Here is a 13,478-nt window from a genome sequence, read left to right as displayed (position 1 = left end):
GAAATGGAATGGAGACTACTTCCCCATTTTTAAAGAAATAGAAGATGAAATCCTGGCCTTACTGAAGTCTCAATTGCGCCAGGATTTCACCCAAAGACTCTGTGTGCACACAGCTTTGTGCATGCAGTCATGTCTATGCATAAGTTTTGTGTGCTATTATTTGTGCATACAAACTATCAAATTTACATGCACATAAGCAATTTCTGTACCGAAATTTAATGTAGACAGGGAAAAAATTGAGCTCAAACATTTTGGTGCATATTCTATTGCTGATGTGCACAAGTGAGAGCCCATAAAAATTGGGCATGGATACAAGGTCAAGTTGAGGTTTCTTTGAAAATATGGCCTTTGAAGCCTATTCTCCTTGCCATTGATGTAAATAAATTTCATTAGCATCAGTGGGAATTATACATGGATATAACAGAAGGTAGTAATAGATGGAGTGCTAATGTAGGCAGGACTAAAGGCAGTTACTAGCCTTTTAAACATCTTGTCATCTAACCCTTTTCAAAGCAGATCTACAGAATACTGAGGTTAAAAATACCAGCAGTGGGTAACACCTTGAGTACCCTGGTATACCCACTGGTGCTGCCATTGGTGAAGTTGCACTAGTTAGCAATGGTGGGAAATGTCTCAGAAAAAAGCCCATTGTAGAAAGAGGCATGGATTAGAAATAACTTGCATAGAGGACAATTTAGCTTTTTATGTTTTTCAGGTGCTTCTTGAATTTCCTCTAACAAAAAGTAAATTCATTTTAAAAACTAAGGGGCAGATTCACTCCTGCATTATTCCAATTTTATGTCGTCAATGAAGTTACACTGTCATACAATGGAATAAGACAGTGGTGAATCAGACCCTTAATTCTGCAAGTGTTTAAGGAGTAATATTTAAAGTAATGCAGAGGATTTCAGTTATACTGACCCACATACTACTCTGAATATTTTCAAGCTAATGGACTGCAGCCTTTAGCTATTTTTAATGGAGAAGCACAAACCTCTTAAGATATTGCAGTATTGATATGGGGAAAATAGTTACTATATAGGAACAGTACAAAAACTACTTCTAGTAATGTTTTTTACTATACCATGACGGACTGACCAAACCATAACAGTTCATCAGAGTAGGTTTAGTGGAGCCATGCATCCAATAATTTCTCAATAAAAGACAGTAGTTTTTTAAAATTCAAAAAGACTATGCAATTGGTATGGCAGACTGTTGCACTGACACTATAATGGCTACATGGGGAGATTATGCTGCTATTACATTTACAATGACATTTTACTAACTCAGATATCACTTAATTGCCACTATGACTTTTAAATTTTTTTCTACTATTAATATGAATTTTTAAAGAGCTCTTCTGCACCTAATTCAGATTTTTCAGCATAAACTCCTTTGCTGGCATTTTATACAGATAGAATCACTAACTAGGTAGGAATAACACTGAATTTCCTGGCTATTCTAAGTTAGATCAAACCCTTTTCTATAATACTGTGCATTTATGTACTGTATAATGACCTAATTATGGCTTGTCCTAACAGAAAACAAGTATGTACTGCTTTATGTAGTCAACAGTAGTCTTAAAGTTTAATTGATCTTCATGTAATATAGATTTTCAGTTGAACCCACCACACTGATTAATTAAACCTAACTGTGTTTTCATAGTTTAGTTTTGTAATCATCACTTTAAAATATATAGCTAAAGAATCCGTTAATGAGAGTCACATAAGTGAAAGGATGGTTCTATAAATCTCTGCTTCTAATGTAGTGATGCTCCATAAATGGATATGCTGCTCAGGCTTTCATTTTGTAGTGTTTTTTTTTTTTTTTCCAGGTAATTAGATATAAACTTCATAAATGTATCCTCTCACACTGCATGTAACTGGACTGATTGAATGCATTATCGAACAACATAAACTGGTCTCAATAAATGCACAACATCAGATAAAAATGCTCTGATGACCCTAAACACATCCTCCAGTTTCAACAAAAAAGTTCCGTTAGGAAAAAATGTTGTGGATAACACAATAATATCTACTATATTTATCATTTAAAATCAAAACTATATACATGTTTAACAAATCCTTATTAAAGATGGTGCAGAATAGAATTTCAATCTCCATTTACACTGAGAAACACCATGCCTTTCAAACAGAGAGATGAATGTTGATTGCCTGACAACTGTAACCATGTGAAGTTTCATCACAATGGACAGGAAAAGGGAAGAGCTCTAGAAAGCCTTGATAAAAGCATAGTTGACTACATTTTATTCTTTCCTAATTCATCTAACGGTCATTAGCATTACATATGGAATATTCTGAGATGACAATGAGGTTTAGAAGCTATTGGTAGCGCGTCAGCTTAATGTGTTAATTTTTTGATCAAATAGCAATTCTAGCCTTTATTATTATTTTTTTTACAATATCCAGAAACTACTATGCTTGATATTTTATTCTTTTAAGCATTAATATTTTGATGTAATGATTTGAGGCTGTTTTTTGTCTCAACAAATAAAAAGTATTGAGTGCAATCAGTACATCAGTGTGTATATATATATATCTTACCATGCAGCCCAGCTCCTATTCTTTTATTGGCAACATCATTATTATGACATGAGTAGAGCTGGGTTAAATTTTTCAGATGAGTAGTTTATTCCTGAAATAAACAGTTTTGGGTCAACCCAAAAATATTTAGAAATTTGCTGAATCATTTTTTTGGGGGAAAAATCCAAACGTTTGGCCTAAATTCACTGTGGGATTGAGGCATCATTCATAAAACCACTGGAGGAGAAGAAGAAGGTGATACCCTCCTTATATAGCCCAAGAGATTAGAGTATTCACCTGGGCTGTGGAAGACCCACTCTAGAGGGATTTTAAATCCTTTTAATGCAGAGCAGGAAACTAGAAATTGATTATTCGCACAGGTCTGCCTGAGGCCAAATTATTTACATTCAGTGCAATCCCTTTACTTAAATTATAGGGAAAGTGCAGATTTTGGCATACATTTTTCCGGTTGCACATCAGGGCATACTTCCATGTGCAACTGAGAGAAGGATGGAAGGTCGATTAGTCCATAGGGTATAGAAATTGAACCATTTGCAAATTCATTATACAATAGTTTTGAACTGGGAGCATTCCTCAAGCAAGCATCTATCCATGACAATTCCCTAAAGTGTCTGTCATATCACCAAGGACTTTTAAATTGAGTGTAATAACAGAACAAGAACATGAACTCCCTTTTTGGCCTTGGCTATGGAGCATTTAGCAAAGTGTGCCGAGGAATTTCAGAGTGTTGTAGTTTGGAGAAGGCAGAAGGTGGCTTTTCTGACAGTGAGGCTCTGCTTTATGTATGATTCAGGCCCGTGCCTAAGCACTTAAGCCCATGCTTAAGTCCCAACATGCTTAAGTGCTTAGTTGAATAGGGATAGACCTAAGAACATAATGCTCACTGCTTCTGTTTTGCTGAATCATGGGTTATATAATACCCCAAGACCTCAATTCCAATTATTATATCCATTGCTAAGCAGTTACATTTATTCTCAATTTTCAAAATAATGTACTAGTTGGAGCTTTATGTAACCTTACAAGGGTATTTGACTCCAGGCCTAAAATCTTAACTATCAACTCAGATCCTCAGACTGAATCTATATAACACATCAGAACTAGCTTTTAGCTTTAGTACTTTATCTTTTAAAAACAGCTGGAGTTACCTTTTGCTTTCAGTTTGGCAGAGCTAAATGTATTAAAGCTGTATTTTCATGCTTGCTACACCTGTGCCAAAATACCACTACTTCGTTTGAGGAGAAAAGCTAAACGTCTATGTAAGGAGGAGTGGAAGAGGGTTGGAAGGCTTTCATATTGATCTTATGGCCCAATGGGCACTACCAAGGGTGATTTCAGTGAAACTCCAGTTACTTAAATCTAATGGGAAGAGGGTTAGCATACCCTACTACCCAGTGATACAACTCGACCTGTCAGCCAGGGGTAATTGGTTTCTTGTTGACTGAACAAAGTGATAATGGCATCAGTTTTCTGTTACCATTTATTATGGGAATTCTTGTTGTATTATAATAGGGCCTCAATGGAGAGTTCACTCCTGCAAGACTATCTGCAGATCTCTTGGTATGCAGTGCAGTGGGGATGCCCAGCTTTGCTGAGGCTTCTGGAGATCCAAAGATTGTTTCTGTGCAGGAAGGTATAGTTATGTTTGTCCTTTTGGAAAATGACCTTTTTGATATTAGGAGTATTTTCTCATAAGAGGCTATCTTCTCCATTGTGCCTGTGCCTGCCTGATTCTGCTCTGCACATCCCCAGTGCAAGTTAAAGCTGCAGGTTGCAGTTTCAGCTTACAATGCTGGTGAAACATCACAAAAGGACATTAGCCTCCCTTTGCCATGTACACACTCTTCACCCCACAAGTTCACATTACACTGGTGACAACATAGCTCTAGTGGATGAGGTGGCAGTAGAATGTGGTGGAGCAGGCACAGAAAGTGGCATAGCCAACACCGGCCAGAGATTTCTCCCTACATGCGGAATTCACTAGGGAATTTGTCCACCTGGTGTATGTTTGTAGCACAACAAGAACTCAGTGGAACCAAGAATCCAGCCCAAGGACTTCGATCTCCTCAATATTCATTACTCACCTTTCACCTTTAGTATTTCACCATTTAATGGTCCCTCATGTAGATCTTTGAAAAGAAAAGTAATTATGGAGCTTAAGAGCGGTATAAGATGTGATAATGAAAAGGAAATGATACCCAGCAGGGCATGCAATCAGGCACAAGATTGCCACTGTTCCACATAAGGAACTTCCACTGAAATCCAGGGGAGTTTTGAGCAGGGACTCGTGAGATGATTACCCTTGAATAAGCATGCCATGCTTAAGCATGACAGCGTTAATACAGTAATAAAAGGTCAGGGTTTAGTACAACACCACTAAATATCCCATTATATACTAGTACGGATAGGGAGCAGAGTGTCAGGCCTATTAAACTAGAGATTGATTTTGACCTTTTCTAGTGATTTAATCTTATCTATAAAATGTACACATTCTGATAAGATAGAGATAAGTCTAGTTTGTGTGGTCTGTTTTTTCTGTAGGGGTTTTTATATGATATGTTCCACATTCTGCTTCTCTTTGTTTGTTTCTGAGGCTGTAACTCTGAACTATTCCAACAGAAGAATTATCTAGAGAAAAATTTCAGACACTAAGAGAAACCTCCTTCCAAGGGAGAAAAGATGCTACTCACCTAGCTCACTGTTACCTAGGTTCTTGGAACAGAAGTGGATTTTTCTTAATTTAAAGCAGCTGTTAGACAAAGCACAGAATATTTATATAAAATGTCTGATACTTTCCAAGACACTTTGTCGGATTTGATAAAGAAGAGTAATAATTTCAAGAAATAGGAAAAATGTAGAAATCTGAACCACTGATCTTAAAACTATGGGCTAGTTTCCCGTAAAGTCCACAATGGCACAGGGTACCAGCAGGAGAAAGTGTGCTTTCAGGGAGTCTGCAGCAGTGCAAGGCCCCCGCAACCTCCTTTCTGCCTGGGGGACTCCATGGCTGGCCAGTACAGCCCCAAGAGAGGACCGTTCTGCCTGAGATTGTGCTTATTCAGCAATCACGCACGGCAACCTCTGCCAGCTCCCTGAAGCTACTAACGCTACTCTCTCCAGAAGAAATCCTGAGTGAGCACAAGCAGCAGTCCTGCTGTCAGTGCTCCCTTGGATTGATCCCCCTGGGGAATAATAGGCACAGTGAGAGAGACTCTGACCCTCCTTTCTGCACATCTCCGTTCCTGCTGTTATAAAAGAGGAGAGGCTTGGTCAACAAGGTACATGTGCCAGGAAATAACATTATTATTACAAACCTCCAATTGATTAGTGTCCCACAGAGAATTGAATTGGGAGGCCTAGGCTGTCTTTTCATGGCCTAGCTGAAATTGCATCTTGGCAGCATTTTCCCCAGTAGGTCTAATTCAGCACAGTGGTCTAGAAAATGTGTTTAAGTCTCCAGCCAATACTATAATTCACTCTCTTCATGGTCTAGTTTAAAAATGTTGTGTGAATGTGGCTTTTAGGAATAAAATACAGAAAAATCTTAGAAAAGAGGACAATCCAGATTTCAGGGCATTTTTCCTCAGACATTCACTCATCAGTGCTGAAATGAAGGAATCATAAAACAAATGTCTGAATGAAAATATGGGTTATAGTTTCAGAGATGTTAGGCTAAGAGTGATCATTAAAAGTTTCATATTCTATATATCTTCAAGATTTGTAGGGATGAGAATGCTTACATTGGATAAGACAGAAGCTGTGGGCATGGTGAAGACTATTTGTCAGAAGTAGATGTGGACTTTTATGCTAGTGGGTTTGCCACTGGGGGACATATTGTGAAAAACTGCAAGAGATTTTAGGTTCTCTGTGAATCAATGGGAGTTACTGCTGTCACCTTTTAAAAAGTTGCATGCTATATCTGTAATATTGCTTCTCTTAAATTACAGTTAGCATGCCTGGATATAATGATCTTACTACTCACTGCATTAGAGTAGATTTGATCTCATTATCTGAAATTTGTTTTTACTAGAGCCTAGATGTGAAATTTTTGAGCTGGGAGCGTGCATATAGGGTTGAAGCCACCATCTCTAATAACCTTGCAAACTTAGGACAAAGCGAAAGCATTCCCCTGAATTTCTAGCATTGCAGATCCATTGTGTTTTTATAGATATATTCTATCTATGGTTAAAATTCCATAGGATTCCTCATTTTACTTGTGTTGTATTTTTAAGCTATGTAATGTATCACACAGGGCTCAAGGCTACAGTGAAGGGGACTGAAATTAAAGCTGAAGCAGATAGTTAGATAGCTGGTGAACATAGGGAAATGCCAGTGGTTGTGTACAAATTCCTTTGTGGCTGATAGATAAATGCAAATACTGAACTCGATAATGCAAAATAAAAACAAATCGAACTTTACCTGTGTAGCAGGTTTTTTTAGTTTGACCTCTAGTGGCATTTCTTGTATGGTTACTTTACCTGAAGTCTTCAGGGTTGTATTGAGAGTTGTTTTAGGTTCAACTCCTCCTTTCACTTTAGTTCATATCAATGCTTATCTGACATTAATCTCATTCCTCTGTGTTTTATTATTTTAGGATATATTTTACTATTCAGTCTCATGAAGCGATGTTACCAGCCTGGGTGTCAAAAGGGGTGACTATTTTTTGTCAGAATATAACTCTGACTGTTCCTTAATATGGCTCTCTAGATTCTGTACTAAAACGCTTGAACACTTGTCCCAAGTACTTGCTGCTTTTAGTGACTGATTAGTTCTTCCTTCCTGATGTTTATGATAATAGTAATATGGCTGTAATATTTATATATTATTGGGCTGTAATTAGGCCTGGTCAAACAGTTTCTGCTTTAATGGTTTCAGTGGAATATTGAGGTTACATAAGAATGGCCATACTGGGTCAGACCAATGGTCCACTAGCCCAGTATCCTGCCTTCCAACAGTAGCAAATGCCAGGTGCTTCAGAAGGAATGAATAGAACAAGTAATCATCAAGTGTTCCATTCAGGTTTTGACTAAACAGAATTTTTTGTGAAAAGTGTCTGGTTCCATGGAAAATTTCAACATTTCATTGAAAACCCAAAAATGTTGATATGGAAAAGCCACTGTGGTGCTTCATGGAAGTTGTAGTGCAGGTTCCACATGTCCTCATCCAGCTCTGTTGCTCGACTCCCCACCCAGACTGTATCTTCCATGATGCACTGGCACCATGGGACTCCTATGATGTACCATGGTGGTTCAGCAAGAGGGCAGACTATTATGCATCATGGCAGATGTGTTGAGGGGAGTAGTGTGTGTGTACATATACATAATAAAGTTTTAAAAAATTTACAGTGTTAAAGAAGGATTATATGAGTGGGAGGTGGTAAAAAATTGAAATTTGTGAGGGACAGCCTCTAGGTTGCAGATGAAACTTTCAAAAATCCAATAAATACCTGCTTAACTTGGCTGAATTACAGTAGTTTAAAAACAGATTTTTGCATGTACATTAGTTTTTATTATACATGATAGACTTTGTAACATGCAGGATGTGTGAATAGTGAAGATTTTTTTTAATGGAATGAGGTATGTTTCTGACACATTAACCTCACTAAGCTTCTGAAAGTACATTCTACTTGCATTGGGTATCCATGTAGAATTTTTGTGTAGTGCTGTCCATTTTTTGGCCTGTACTTCTCCTCTTCTTCCATATGTGAAGTCCCAACCCCTTTGCTCAAGCAAATCAGGTCGCTGAAGCACAATTTCATCCACCTGGCCTGCTGCCTGAATTGCTGGCTGTGAATTTGGCTTTAGATTTACATATATACCTTCCTCTTTTTTGTAGATCCAATTTTTCAAAAATTCAGGTGCTGCTTTATTTACATTCTTGACAAATGTCTACATAGTTTTGAAGTGGGTTCTTTTTCATGAATGATGTGTTATTTTAATATTCTGCAAATGTATGGCGATTTGGTGAAATTTCCTTCCTCTGGTAATTTTTGCAAATGTAACTCTAGATAGAGATTTTTAAGGAAATACTAATATAACATACTATTATGCTGCTGCTTCTACTTCTACTTCTACTTGAAACCCTAAGTAAAAAAATAATATCTTTCTATGGACACCTCGCTTGTTGGTCACAGAACGACTTGCTTCCAGCACTCTTATGATCAAACAAGCCCACAGGCAAACAAGGAAAGAAAGAAAGAAGAGAGATAGTTACATCAGAAACATTGCCTGTAAACCAGTATCCAAAGGAGAATGGAAGTTTTACAACTGTATGGCGACCATGAAAGATGGAAGGTGACGATCAACAACCTCCACATCAGAGACGTCACTTGAAGAAGAAGAAAATAATAATATGCTTCTACAAACAATGTAATATTTAGGGCTAGACAAACCACTAAATATTCTGACAGTGCAAGAGAGATCTGGACAATAGCAATCAGACATAGAAAAAATAGTAACCTCACATTTTTCCACTTTTTACATGTCTTCATTAGTATGAGTAGGTCAATCAATACCGTTTATATTACAATACAAATATTCAAATACCTGTACTGCCTTCCTTTATTCGTAATTAAAGTCAGCCCTTCTATTTGATCTAGGTGACAAATGTTCTAGTAAAATTGGCAATAAAAGTCATTATAACTGCATAAAGACTAGTATGACATTCCCGTAGTGCAATCTGGACTGGTGAATCGCTGTGTCACCCCAATCCTCACTCCTGGAGTCCATCTTACTCTGCTTTGTCGTGAGGACTCCCACTGCTGCGTGTCCACCGCACAGCCTCCACCAAGTAAAGTGCCCCCAACTCAATGAGTGAGTGATTCTAGCCAGCCACTCTTTTGGGTTATGCAACAAAATGACCCCAGCTACCATCCCCAGTTCCAGATGCAACCCTTGGAACTGCCGTCTTACAATGTTCAGTGCTGCCCACTGAACACTGCAAGCTCATATGTTCATCAACTTATTACAGAAATTGATATGCACCAACCTTGTCACTCCAAATGGCTTCTCTAACACACTTTAAACCAAATGCACTGTTTTAGGTATAATAAACAAATACATTTATTAAACTACAGAAGGATTTTAAATGATTATAAGTTAGAGGAAAGCAAGTCAGGTTTAGTCAAAATAAACAAAAGCCAAACACATTCTAAACTAAGCTTAACACTTTCAGCAACCTTAAAAATTCAGATGATTCTCATCATGGGCTGGCTGGATTCCTTTCGAGCCAGGCTCTCCCTCTGGGTCAGCACTTCAGTTGCTCGGTGGTGTTTGTAGATGGAGAGAGAAGAGAGTGGCAAAATGTCTCCCCTTTTTAAAATGTTCCTTTGCCCGGCTGGGTCCTCACTCCCGCCCTTCAGGATCATGTCACAAACAATGTCTATGTATGGTTTCCTCCATGCCTTGAGTCACTGAGGTCCTTTGAGGATTCCTTTGTTGACATCTAGCTCAGTCCATTGTTTCTGGAATGCGAAGCTAGGGTAGTTTTATACAAGCCTTAATGAGGTACGAACTGCCTCTCTGCTCAGAGTCTTGCTTGGATATGTTTTGAGCCATGAGACACATCTTTGGAGTTATCAAATAGCAAGACATTATAACCATGCACATGACATTGCAACAAACATATTACTATAACAATAATGTTCAGTACATCATGAGCATTCCAAAAACATCTTACATGACATACTTTGCATTAAACGATACACAATTACACTATTAGGGTGATCATGGGGGTGCAGTGTGTCACAACTAGCAAAATAAGAATTAATACATGGTTAAATTTTTTCTGTATCACTTTTAACTATTAAAGTATTACTACTGAAAGAAACATAATTATCTCAGACTTCAAGGAAGGACATTCCTAAGGAGAATTATTGTTAGTAACACCAATCATGATAATAGATCACTTAATTGCATAATTTGTATTTGAACTAAATCCTTCATGAAAGATAAAACTGAGAGTAAGTTTTGAAAAGAGGAAGAGAGTGTTGTCTTAACTTGTCTAGGCTTACTCTGAGCCACAATGTCTGCTGAATTTTATACTGCAAGCAACTTGCAGAAAGGACTATGATTTTCTCTGTGGTTTGCACAGCTATCAGTGTTTAACTAACAGATAATATTAGCAGTAATAATGAAGCAGCAGAGGCGAGAACCAGGAGCCTTAATTCATTTGATAGTGGTAGAGGGGAGCAAAAATCATTGCTTTGGGCCAAAATCCATCCCTGGATGCAACTCCTATTGCTATCAGTGAAAGATGTGTCTATTCTGAGGAGATAATTTGGACACTAGTATTGACTTCTACCCAGAATGCACATTACTTCTGCGTGAATTGGTTTTTCAGTTAAATACATCTCAATGAGGACAGTGGCTGACTGAGAAAATGCAAACCAATAAAAAGATTTGTCTGAAACTTCAACAACAATAAAGACTTCCAGTAGCTATCTGGCTTGCTCAATAGAGAATAAAAAACAACAGAGGTGGTGGGAAGGAGATAATACTGCTACCTAAATTCAATCAAAGGGTCACATGCACTGTTCTAAGTAAAGACTGGAGGAACATAAATACTCAAGCAGAATACTCCAAGTTTAAGCATGTTGAGTTTCTATCTGATTTTACCCCCATGAGGGAAGGGCTTGTGAAATTATGGTCTATAGAGGAGGTGGTAGTTGTAATCTGCAAGTCCCGCGGATCCCACCAGAGAAGAAGACAACCCTGCAGGTCCCAGGCCACATGCTCCCCTGTAGAGAGGTGCCAGGGGAGATGCTGGGGCTCAGTGCTTCACTGGGTACCTCAGGGCTTCAGCCCCAAGGGGTGCACCAAGGCTCAGGACTACATGTTATGTTAGGCAGATCTAGGATCCATGGATCATCTCTTCCAGCACTAAATGCTCAAATAAAAACTATGAAGACTATGTGGATGAAACCAGACAATCACTGCACGCTCGAATGAACTCACACAGAAAAATGATAAATGACAAAAACACCCCATCACCTGTGGATGAACAATTTCACAAAGCAATCACTCTATATCTGACTTTATCAGTCCTCATCCTCAAAGGAAACCTGCACACCACTTTCAAAAGACAATCCTGAGAGTTTAAATTCATAATTTCACGAGACATTAAAAATCAGGGACTGAATAGATACTAGATTTATGATTTATTACAATAATCTGTAAACCACTAACGCCCCTTTTTGTCCTATGACTACAGGGGTGTTAATGGATCACTTCACCTTGACTGGGTCCCTTAAAATACGTGCTAACTACTTATGCTACGCTATCTGTTCAATCTTGTATTTAGCTGTACCCCTCTTAGTACCTTTCCCAGAGCTGAAGAAGAGTTCTGTGTAACTCGAAAGCTTGTAGCTCTCACCAACAGAAGCTGGTCCAATAAAAGATATTACCTCACCCATCTTGTGTCTCTAATATCCTGGGACTGACATACAGCATATAAAGAACATTAGATATTTTTCCCTTTGCACAAGCAAAACCATAATGAATACTGATTGCTGTATTGTTACTTGATGCCATTGTTACACTTCAAGACCAGCAATAAAAATGGAAGGAAACAATTGAGACATATTTCAAGTATTATTTGAAATTTTAGCCTTGAATTTTAAAACTATAATCTTATTTCATGAAATACCTATCAAATGCAAAACAAAAATAGAACCACATATAAAAGAGCAAGAGAACTCATTTTAAGAAATCATGCAAACAGATGGGTTTAAAATATAAAAGTACAAGCAGACAATAAAAATAGCATAATCGTTAACAAGAGGATATTCTGATGACAAATACAAATCACCAGCCTCCCTATCTTTCAGTAATAATGCCTGAAAAATACACATTGCTAACTAGGAGCAATGGAAGTTACTAAAGATATCATTTACAAATCACATCCATAATTACAGAACAAAGATACTGTGGAATAAAGCCCAATTTTCTACTTGTGTAATGGTATTTATTTGAAGCTTTCATAAAGGCATGCTTAGTATTCTAGAGATCCTATTGTCACCAAGAACTAGCTCTTTGTGGAATGGTGAAATTATAATTAACAGAACCATGGAAAACCCTTGATATGCTGATAAATTGCACCCCCAAGTGGATACATGTGTTATATATCTGTGACGGTTATATTTTTGTCTTTTTTGGGGGAAGGTAGGGGGGAAGTCACTTGGAAAGCATTAAAACAATGGCAATTTCATAAATAACTTTTTGTAAAGTGCTTTGAAACTCTCAAGTGAAAAGCACCATAAGGGAAAAGTATTATTATTACTAAAAGATATTTTATTTTGTTAGCAAGAACTTTCTCAACATTTTTGATAAGGATAGTATTGCTTTGCTCTTTATACAGTGTTTTTCATACTATGTTTGGGTCAAAGTCTGTCTTTTGGATACACGTGGATGGCTTCTGTAAAAATCAGTGGGGCATGTGTGGAATTTGCCCATGTACACAGCACAAATTGAAATAGCCACTTTTACTTTATTCACAGATGTCAAGTTTTCAGAGGACTCTCCCTTAGTATTTTATTTTTTGCACTGAAACCGTACCTGTCCCTGCTTCTCCAAAGTTGGTAGCCACGTGATGTGTACTAGTGTATCATAGCTTTTCTTTACTCCTTCTGTCATGTTAGGTGCCAGTTGTCACCACTTGTCCGCTCACTGGAACCAGTGGGCTAGGCTTCCACCCTCCTCCTGGCTGCATTTTAGTGGTGCAGCACGTATAATCAGCTAGAGTGTGTCTGGCCAGCCAACCCACCATGTGGGGAGCAAGGCGACTCAGCCTGCTTCTGTATCTAGCATTGTGCGGGGAGAGAGCCATGCTGCCTCGGGGAGTGTAAGCGGAGCGTGGGGCCAGCGATGCTCTTTGACGCGCTGAAGGGAGAGAAGTGGGGATGGTGGCCCCACCACCCCT

This window comes from Emydura macquarii, unplaced genomic scaffold (assembly GCF_026122565.2).
Source record: "Emydura macquarii macquarii isolate MOO-44397 ecotype Brisbane River unplaced genomic scaffold, CSIRO-AGI_Emac_v2 contig_480, whole genome shotgun sequence".
Lineage (NCBI taxonomy): Eukaryota > Metazoa > Chordata > Testudines > Chelidae > Emydura > Emydura macquarii.
This window is presented reverse-complemented; position numbering follows the sequence as displayed.